The sequence below is a fragment of the Elaeis guineensis genome, chromosome 15, assembly GCF_000442705.2.
Source record: "Elaeis guineensis isolate ETL-2024a chromosome 15, EG11, whole genome shotgun sequence".
Classification (NCBI taxonomy): Eukaryota; Viridiplantae; Streptophyta; class Magnoliopsida; order Arecales; family Arecaceae; genus Elaeis; species Elaeis guineensis.
Window position 1 is genome coordinate 13,480,101 of NC_026007.2, and position 10,196 is coordinate 13,490,296.

Consider the following 10,196-nt stretch of genomic DNA (forward strand, 5'->3'; position numbering starts at 1 on the left):
TTTATACTATCGATTTAGGTTCGAACCTATAGAGTCACACACATTAGAAGTTTCTCTCCGATCAGATAGCTAATCTGAAGAGTCCCACTGGACGAGAACTCTACTAAAGAGTTCCACTAGACTAGAACTCTATCATTAATGAAGGATTAAGTAATGATTAGATCACTAATTAACTCAATTTGATTGAGCACTAAAGTCTGGATCATATCTGATTGAATTGGATTCAATCAGGTCAGGTCTAATTAGGTTATGAGATGACCTAATCGGTAACAGAGATTTGATCCTGATTTGATCGGATCTATTGCTCAATTAATTTACTAATTTGATTAGATTTAATTAAAATTATTGAAGCATAATTAAATTAGATTCATTATATTTTATTTGGATCTAATTGGATTGGATTTAAAAGAAATTCAATTGGTTAAACCCTAGAGTCCCAGATGAATGGAACTCTCTCCCTTGCGCCTTCCCTTCTCTCCATGCCTTCTTTCATCACACAAATTGGTTTGTACACTGAAAAATCTATGTTAAAACCCTTCTTTTATCACCTATTATGGATAGGATTTGGTTGATTTTAAATTAAATTCAAAAGGTTTAAATTTAAATCTAAAACACTATCCCTATCCTTCCATACGTTGGCTCCTTGTGAAGGTGCCTATTATGTGTGACCAAAAGGAAGTATTCCTAATTATTTTTTATGCTCAAAATTCTTTGGTAGGTCCCTCTTTAAGTTAGGTAAGGGTGAGAAAAAGTTAGAGTTAAATTAAAATTCAAAATGATTTGAATTGCAACAAATTCAAGCTCTTATCCTATCTAATCTCATTTGTGCGACAACCATAAAATGCTCACTTTTTTTTGTGCCAACCACTCTTTCATTTTTACTATGAGATACCAGAGGAAAAGAGAGCAAAATATCCTTCTTGGGGCATGAGATTTGGGTGGGCTTCTATCTTCTTTGGCATGAACAAAGGAAGAGATCGATCTCCTCTCAAGTAAGAGACCTAGAACTATTCTAGGGTTTCTGGGTGAGAAAAAATCAAAGAGAAAAGTATCTTCATCTATTTTTCATCCACCATCTAGCATCCTCCTCTAATTCATCTTCGACATCAAAAAGATCTGAGGTGATCGAAGGAGATCAAATCAAATCTACCATGAGAAGCTGACTGCGCGAGCTAGCACTCCCGCAGAGGGCTGATTGGTCTGAAGGCTTCGTGTGGACTATCCATAGAGGTCAGATGCTTATGCAGCTATGAACAACTAGAGAAGACTTTCAGATTCACATTCTTGATTATGGAGTTTGGCTACCCAGCTCAGGTATTGGGTTCGGGACCCTGATAGTAGTAGATTAGATCTATTACTAAATGCTGATTTTTGATTCATATACTTGTTATTTTAAATTTAGAGTTTTATGCATATAAATTTATGTCATAGATCTATTTGTAAAAGTTTTAAGATCTAATATTATATATATATTTATAGATTAAATAGTTTAATCTATTATTCTTTCACTGTAAAATTTTTGAAATATATGCATGAAACCCCTGCGCATCCCAACAATGGTATCAGAGCCACGATTCCATATGACATGATATTATATGTATTTAGATCTATAATTTAATATAGATTAGATCTGATATGTAATATTTAGATCTAAAATTAGTTATAGATCTAATCGTACAAACTGATATAAGATTTTCTGCTGTAAGGTTTACCTCTTATAGTGCAAAGATTGTCCTAGTTTGTGATGATCCTTATAAAATCTGATTTTAAATTGAAATATGTAAAATTTATTTATAATGATTATTATTAGATTTTGATATGATCAAAATATAATAATCAGATCTGAAATAATTTAGATTAGATCTAAATTGTTTAGATTAGATGATCCGAGTAGTGAAGTAATCAAATCGGATTTGTCACCAGACCGTCTGGTCATAAGAGGAAATAAAGATTAGATCTCTCTTTTTTTATTCAATTAGATCCTCTTATGATGTGTAGGGGTGTCATTGTGACTATATCCCATGAAGATAAATGTGAAAAAAAATTTACTCTTCTGTAAAATCTTAAGTTTGTGTATGTGATACATTGTATGAAAAGTATTTACATCTAATCTTTACAAATAAAATTTAGAATCATGAACATGTTTAGAATAGTTCTAAAATAATTTATGACTAAAATTAATATAATTATTGTAGTTTGTCTGTTAAGTCGATTCAGTCTTGTTTGGGTCGACTCAGGATCCTGATTAGTCAACTCAATTTCTATTGAGCTGACTCAATGTAACAGGCTGAAAATTATGATTAATAATTTATCATCAATGAGTCAACTAAGTCTCGAGACTTAATCAACCCATTGTGATGAGTCGGCTCAATCCAGGGATAAGTCGATTCAATTTTTAGATCTCAATAATTGTGCATCAAAATTAATTATAAAAATATTTTACAAAAATTTGAAATTATTTTTAAATACCGAACCTCTACCCATAGCTCCAAACTTAATTAAGAATTAAGTTAAACAAATTAGGTCAAGAATTATAATTTAAAGATCTAATGTCATTCGCATAAAATATGGGTGATGGGTTTATAGGTTAGCTTGATCAGGTCCTCCTAATTGGGTTAGATCTTAGGATTAGAATCGAAGATTAAATGGTAGCTAAAGTAAACTGTTTTCCACTTTCCATATTCTAGTTACTATCTATATTATTGTAAAACATCAAAATCCCTTTACTAAGGCCATAATTTAATCTCCATAGAGCAGCATACCCGATATGCTCAAGCTTGGCATGATAAGTCCTACCTGCTTGGTCTATTCTTTTGATTCATTTCCAATGATCAATAGACCTATAATGATCGACATACTTTCGACTCAACTTTTCAGATGTTATGTAGTAATCTAATCTCCTTTTAATTCATACAGCCTGTTGGTGCAAAAATCCGCTTGCGTTGGAGAAGCTGGAGTCGCGGTCGCCGCCGGGACCTGCAAAAGAAGTCTAAATCGGAGGTGGGGTTGCTCCGGCAAGACCCTCCGACGCTCAAGTCAGTTCTCTGCCTCAACAAGAATGGAGTGCTCGAACGAAAATTTTAGCAGAGTTTCTATATAAAAATGAGAGCTTAGAGGATAACGTATCTGGGGTCCCCTTTTTATAGGCAGAGGGAGCAACAGACTGATAGTGATGTTTGTAACCGTCTGGTAGTGGGCTGCCCATGGTCAGGAGGAGTTTATCATGAAGAGTAATGGGGTGGAGTCATGGCTATCATCATGGCTCGCCACGTGGAATCAATTGCGGGGAGTGGAGCGATGTCCATTGTCGCGACTCGCCAGGGAGTGGTGGAACCGCACAGGATCCGCCGCAGGGAGTGGAGTAGAATCATGGCCATTAGTACGGCCTACCAGGGAGTAATGGAGTTGCGTAGGGTCCGCCGCAGGGAGTGGAGCAGAACCGTGGCCATTATTATGGCCTACCACGGAGCAATGGAGCTGTGTAGGGTCCACCGCAAGGAGTGGAGCAGTGCTGTCCGTTACTGTGACCTGTCAGGGGGTCCAAACTTGTCGGCTGAAGTTCGGTTGGAGTCGGTAGCTGGAGTTGGAAGTGAAGTCTGGCACCTGTAGGAGCTCGGATGAGGTCTTCCTGCAGTCAAAATAGAAGATGGAGTCCAGCTCACGTAGGAGTCCGGACGAAGTCTGCCTGCAGTCGGAGTAGAAGACGGAGTCCGGCTCCCGTAGAGGTCCGAACGAAGTCTGCCTGCAGTCGGAGTAGAAGATGGAGTCCGACTCCCATAGAGGTCCGAATGAAGTCTGCCTGCAGTTGGAGTAGAAGATGGAGTCCGACTCCCGTAGGAGCCCGAACGAAGTCTTCCTGCAGTCGGAGTAGAAGGCGGAGTCTGGCTCCCGTGGGAGTCCGGATGAAGTCTGCCTGTAGCTGGCGAGATCAGGCTCCCGTAGGAGTCCGATCAAAGTCTACCTGCAATTAAAGTTAGAGGTGAAGTCTGGCTCTCGTAGGAGTCCGGACGAAGTTTACCTGCAAGCGAAGTCGTGGGCGAAGCCTGGTTCCCGTAGGAGCCCGAGAGAAGCCTTCCCGCAGTCGGGGTCGAAGACGGAGCCCGGCTCCCATGGGAGTCCGGGTGAAGCCTTCCAGCAGTTGAGGTTGGGGATGAAGTCCGACTCCCGTAGGAATCCAGACGGAGTCTTCCCGTAGCCGGTGCTGGGGATGGAGCCCGGCTCCCATAGGAGTCTGGGTGAAGCCCACCTGCAATCGAGGTCAGGGACGAAGTCCGGCTCCCGTAGGAGTCCGGACGGAGTTTACCTGTAAGTGAAGTCGTGGGCGGAGCTCGGCTCCCGTAGGAGTCCGGGTGAAGCCTTCCAGCAGTTGAGGTTGGGGATGAAGTTTGGCTCCCATAGGAGTCCGGACGAAGCCTGCCTGCAGCTGGAGTCGGAGATGAGATCTGGCTCCCGTAGGAGTCCGGTCGAAGTCCACCTGCAATCAAGGTCAGGGATGAAGTCCGGCTCCCGTAGGAGTCCGGACGGAGTTTACCTGTAAGTGAAGTCACGAGCGGAGCTCGGCTCCCGTAGGAATTCGGGTGAAGCCTTTCAGCAGTTGAGGTTGGGGACGAAGTTTAGCTCCCGTAGGAGTCCGAACGAAGCCTGCCTGCAGCTGGAGTCGGAGATGAGATCTGGCTCCCGTATGAGTCCGATCGAAGTCCACCTGCAATCAAGGTCAGGGATGAAGTTCGGCTCCAATAGGAGTCCGGACGGAGTTTACCTGTAAGTGAAGTCGTGGGTGGAGCTCGGCTCCCATAGGAGTCTGGGTGAAACCTTTCAGCAGTTGAGGTTGGGGATGAAGTTTGGCTCCCGTAGGAGTCCGGACGAAGTCTGCCTGTGGCTGGAGTCGGAGACGAGATCTGGCTCCCGTAGGAGTTCGGACGTCGCAAAGAATCCAGTCGGTGCTGGCGGGGTCCTGCTCGTCGACAAAACTTGAGAGTGTGGTGGAGGCTCGGCCGTCTGGAAGGTTTGAAGAGACATTGCCGGAGGTCAAAAGTCAGTTGGATCCCCGGAGGGTCACTCCCATCACGAACTTCGGTTAGGGGGTATTTTATACCCAACAATGAACATGTTTAGAATAGTTCTAAAATAATTTATGACTAAAATTAATATAATTATTGTAGTTTGTCTGTTAAGTCGATTCAGTCTTGTTTGGGTCGACTTAGGATCCTGATTAGTCAACTCAATTTCTATTGAGCTGACTCAATGTAACAGGCTGAAAATTATGATTAATAATTTATCATCAATGAGTCAACTAAGTCTCGAGACTTAATCAACCCATTGTGATGAGTCGGCTCAATCCAGGGATAAGTCGATTCAATTTTCAGATCTCAATAATTATGCATCAAAATTAATTATAAAAATATTTTACAAAAATTTGAAATTATTTTTAAATACCGAACCTCTACCCATAGCTCCAAACTTAATTAAGAATTGTTGGTGCAAAAATCCGCCTGCGCCGGAGAAGCTGGAGTTGAGGAAGCCGCGGTCGCCGCCGGGACCTGCAAGGGAAGTCTAAACCGGAGGTGGGGTTGCTCCGGCAAGACCCTCCGACGCACAAGTCAGTTCTCTGCCTCAACAAGAATGGAGTGCTCGAACGGAGAATTTAGCAGAGTTTTGAGATAAGGCAAAAGAGCTTAAAGAATAACGTATCTGAGTCCCCCTTTTATAGGCGGGGGAGGCACCGGACTGATGGCGACGTTTGTAACCGCCTGGTAGTGGGCCGCCCATGATCAGGGGAATTGATTGCGAAAGATCAAGGAGCAGACACGTGGCCATCATCATGGCCCGCCACATAAGGCCTGTTGTAGGTAGTGGAGCGGCGTCCGTTACTGCTGGTTGTCAGCGAGTAGTGGGATCGTGCAGCGCCTGCCGCAAGGAGCGGAGCAACATCATAGCTGTTGACACAGCCTGTCAGAGGGTAGTGGGATCGTGCAGCACCTGCCGCAGGGAGCGGAGCAACATCATAGCTGTTGACACAGCCTGTCAGAGGGTAGTGGGATCGTGCAGCACCTGTCGCAGGAGGAGGTGGAGCCGCGTGGAATCCGCTACAGGAAGTGGAACAGGACCATGGCAGTTATTGTTATCTGCCAAGGGACACGGATCTGTTGATCAAGGCTCGGCAGTAGTCGGAGTTCGGCCTTTGTAGGAGTCCGGGAGGAGTCCCCCTTTCGGACGAGGTCGCGGGTGGAGTAGGGATCCGGACGGAGCCACCCTACTGTCGATGGCAGAGTCTGGCTCCCGTAGGAGTCCGGGCGGAGCCGTTCTGCTGTTGATGGAGGAGCCCGGCTCCCGTAGGAGTCCCGGTGGAGCCGTTCTGCTGTTGATGGAGGAGCCCGACTCCCGTAGGAGTCCGGACGGAGCCGTTCTGCTGTTGATGGAGGAGCCCGGCTCCCGTAGGAGTCCGGGCGGAGCCGTTCTGCTGTCGATTTTGGCTGCGGGTAATTTATACCCAACACCAATCCCCCTACTTCCGAGTTTGAATTTCAAGCGAAGGAAGTATGCAGAGAGAGATGTGCGTAGCCAGAATCGTCCCTTCGAATCCTGCGCACTGCCGCCCCTATTAAATGCGTGCACGTCAGAGTCCGCTTTTCGGTGAAGGTGACTTGAAAAGTCTTTTCGGAACCCCCACTGAAATGCGATCTTAAGCGTCACTTTGCGGGAATTCGTGAGCGGTCAACCCTCGATGGCGGTGAAGGGGAAAAGCGCGCCATGCGGCACACCTTAGTTGGCCCAGGAATACCCGTCGCCATAACTGCGCCAGGATCCATCGACTATTTAAACCCCTCGGCCCCTTCGTAGCTTCATTCTGGCGTTGTTCTTTCATCTGAGAGCCCTGCTTCCCTCGCCCCAGTCCCTGTCTCCTTCCTTTAGACCATGTTATCTACTTGGGAGGCTGTCCTCGAGGGAATTCTTAGGGTTTGGAGGAAAGAGAGAAGGAGAATGGCGGCCGGTGAGAATCTCCGTCGCTCTAAAGGGAGCCCAAGGAAGAATTCCTTCAACAACAGGGGTTTAATAACGAGGGCTGTCGGGGAAGCTATTCTGCCCGCGAGTCTCGGGGCAGCAAGGCGGGGTGATACCGGTCAAGAGGGCAGAATAGACGTCACAAGCCATGACGGGATCCTTGACGCCGTCGGGGCCGAGAGACCAGAGGCGGTCGACGTTGACGGTGGGGCAGTAGAACTTGTTGCGGGGGCGGTGGAAGTAACGCATGCTGACCTTGCCGGAGTGTCTCGGGTGGCGGCCGTCGTTGCCCCCTCCGCCTCCGGAGATTTACCCCACCCCTTTTCTGCCAAGGTTGGGACCTCGGGAACAGAATGAGGCGAGATGGGCGAGAGCTATTACACGCACTGGAGAATACGATTGAGAAGGATAGAGACGGAGTTCGTAGCTCGGAGCGGTCTCCGATTCGTCCTGCCCGAACCATGCCCGTGATACGTGCGATGACGTGTATCTTCTTTTTTCCTGACCCACCGGGTCCTGTAATGTGTATTTCTGTTAAATGAAAAAGTAATTTCAGTACCTTGTTTGCATCTTCTGTTAAATAGTTGTCTGCCGGACTTCTTCGTTTTCCTTTCGTTCTCTTTGTCTGTGTTACGTTGTTCCAAGGTCGTCGGCGACTTTTTCAGTTCACGTGGGGTCGTCATTTGCCGAGCTCCTTTTCGGCTTTTGTGCCGTTCGGGGATACCCACTTGTCGGGTTCGCCCGGATTCTTCTCCGCTGAAGTCGGGGCTAAGTTCGGCTCCCTTGATAGTCCGAACGGAGAAGCTCTCCGGGAGTTGGAGTAACTCGATTCTCGTAAGAGCCAGGGCAATGTTTTTCTGCAATTAAAGTTATAAGTAAAGTCCGGCTTCCGTAGAAGTCCGGGTGGAGTTGTCCTGTAGCTGTCGTTGGCGGTGGAGCCCGGCTCCCGTAGGAGTCCGGGCGAAGTCGTCTTAGCGGCGGAACCCGGCTCCCGTAGGAGTCCGGGTGAAGGTTTCTTGGCGGCTGAACCCGGTTCCCGTAGGAGTCCGGGTGAAGTCTTCTTTGCATAGGGACCCGGCTCCCGTAGGAGTCCGGGCGAAGTCTTTTTTTTTTTTTTTTTTTTTTTTTTTTTTGCGGCGGAACCCGGCTCCCGTAGGAGTCCGGGTGAAGTCTTCTTGGCGTAGGGACCCAGCTCCCGTAGGAGTCCGGGTCTTTCACTTTGCTCATGTCAGGACGAGGTTCTCCTCCTGTTCCTGACAGGGCTGCGGGGGCACATATGGGCGTTGCAAGGCCTCTCCCCCCATCCGGTCTAAAAGAACCGGGCCTTCGACTTTGCTCAAGTTAGGGCGAGGTTCTCCTCCTGTCCCTAACAGGGCTGTGGGGGCACATATGGGCGTTGCAAGGCCTCTCCCCCCATCCGGTCTAAAAGAACCGGGCCTTCGACTTTGCTCAAGTTAGGGCGAGGTTCTCCTCCTGTCCCTAACAGGGCTGTGGGGGCACATATGGGCGTTGCAAGGCCTCTCCCCCCATCCGGTCTAAAAGAACTGGGCCTTCGACTTTGCTCAAGTTAGGGCGAGGTTCTCCTCCTGTCCCTAACAGGGCTGTGGGGGCACATATGGGCGTTGCAAGGCCTCTCCCCCCATCCGGTCTAAAAGAACCGGGCCTTCGACTTTTATAAGGTTGCCCTCCCGTTTTTGATACCGTCTGCTTGAATTATCCTAAGACAAATGGGCATGCATTTTTTTTTTTTTTTAGGTCAGGACGAAATCACTGGTAGTACATCCGTAAGTTTTCTGAGCTCCACAGTCGCGGGAGGTCAGCTCCCCCGAGTTTCCTGAGATAATAAGTTCCAGGTCGGACTACTTCCTTGACCTCATAAGGTCCTTCCCAGTTTGGGGCGAGCTTCCCCTGGCCCTGAGGTTGTGAGACAGCAGCTCGTCGAAGCACTAGATCCCCTGCTTTGAATGCTTTGTTCTTCACTCGGGCGTTGTAATATCGGGCAACTTTCTGTCTGTAGGCTGCCATTCGAACCTGAGCAATCTCCCGCCTTTCTTCCAGTAGGTCGAGGTTGGCTCTGAGACTTTGCGCGTTTTGAGGTTCGTTGAATGTCACGACTCGTGCCGACGGGAGTTTAAGCTCGATCGGGATGACGGCTTCCGTACCAAAGGCTAGAGCAAAGGGAGTCTCTCCTGTAGGCAACCTCTGGGTGGTCCGATAAGCCCATAGCACATGATAAAGTTCGTCCGTCCAAGTCCCTTTTGCTCTTTCGAGCCTGGTCTTAATCCCCTGCAAAAGGGTTCTGTTTGTTACCTCGGCTTCGCCGTTCGCCTGGGGATGGGCCACTGACGTGAATTTGTGGGAGATGTTTCGGTCTTCACAGAATTCAGCAAATCTGGCTCCCGCGAATTGCCGCCCATTATCAGTGATGAGGGTTCTAGGCAAACCGAACCTGCACACGATCGATTTTCAGACGAAATCCTGCACTTTCGCTTCTGTGATTTTGGCTAGTGGCTCGGCCTCGACCCATTTGGTGAAGTAGTCGATCGCTACAAGGAGGAATTTCCTTTGACCAGACGCCATGGGAAAGGGGCCAAGAATATCCATTCCCCATTGCGCAAAAGGCCATGGGGCGCTCAAAGGTGTAAGTTCAGTAGCAGGCTGTCTCTGGATGTTGGCGTACCTCTGGCATCGATCACACTTTTTGACATATTCAATTGAATCTTGGTGCATGGTTGGCCAGTAATACCCTTGGCGGAGTAGCTTGTGGGATAGAGACCTGGCGCCTAAATGGCTTCCGCAAGCTCCCTCGTGCACTTCCCATAGAGCGTAGTCAGCTTCGGAGGATCGGAGGCATCTCAAGAGAGGCAGGGAGTGCGATCTTTTGTATAATTTGCCCTCATAAAGGATGTACCGGGAGGCTTGATTTTGGAGTTTTCGGGCTTCTTTCGCATCCTGGGGGAGAATCCCATCTCTAAGATAGGTTATTAGCAGGTCGACCCAGCTGGGCTCGTGGTCGATCTCCATTACGAGTCGCGGTTCTTCCGTACTCGGTTGTTTTAAAACTTCAAAGAGAACGCCCTTTGGCAATTCGGCCGGAACCGATGTCGCCAGTTTGGAGAGAAGATCGGCTCTAATGTTCTCCGACCTCGGAATTTGCTTGATGTCGAAATTGTTAAAGGCAGGGATGAACTCCT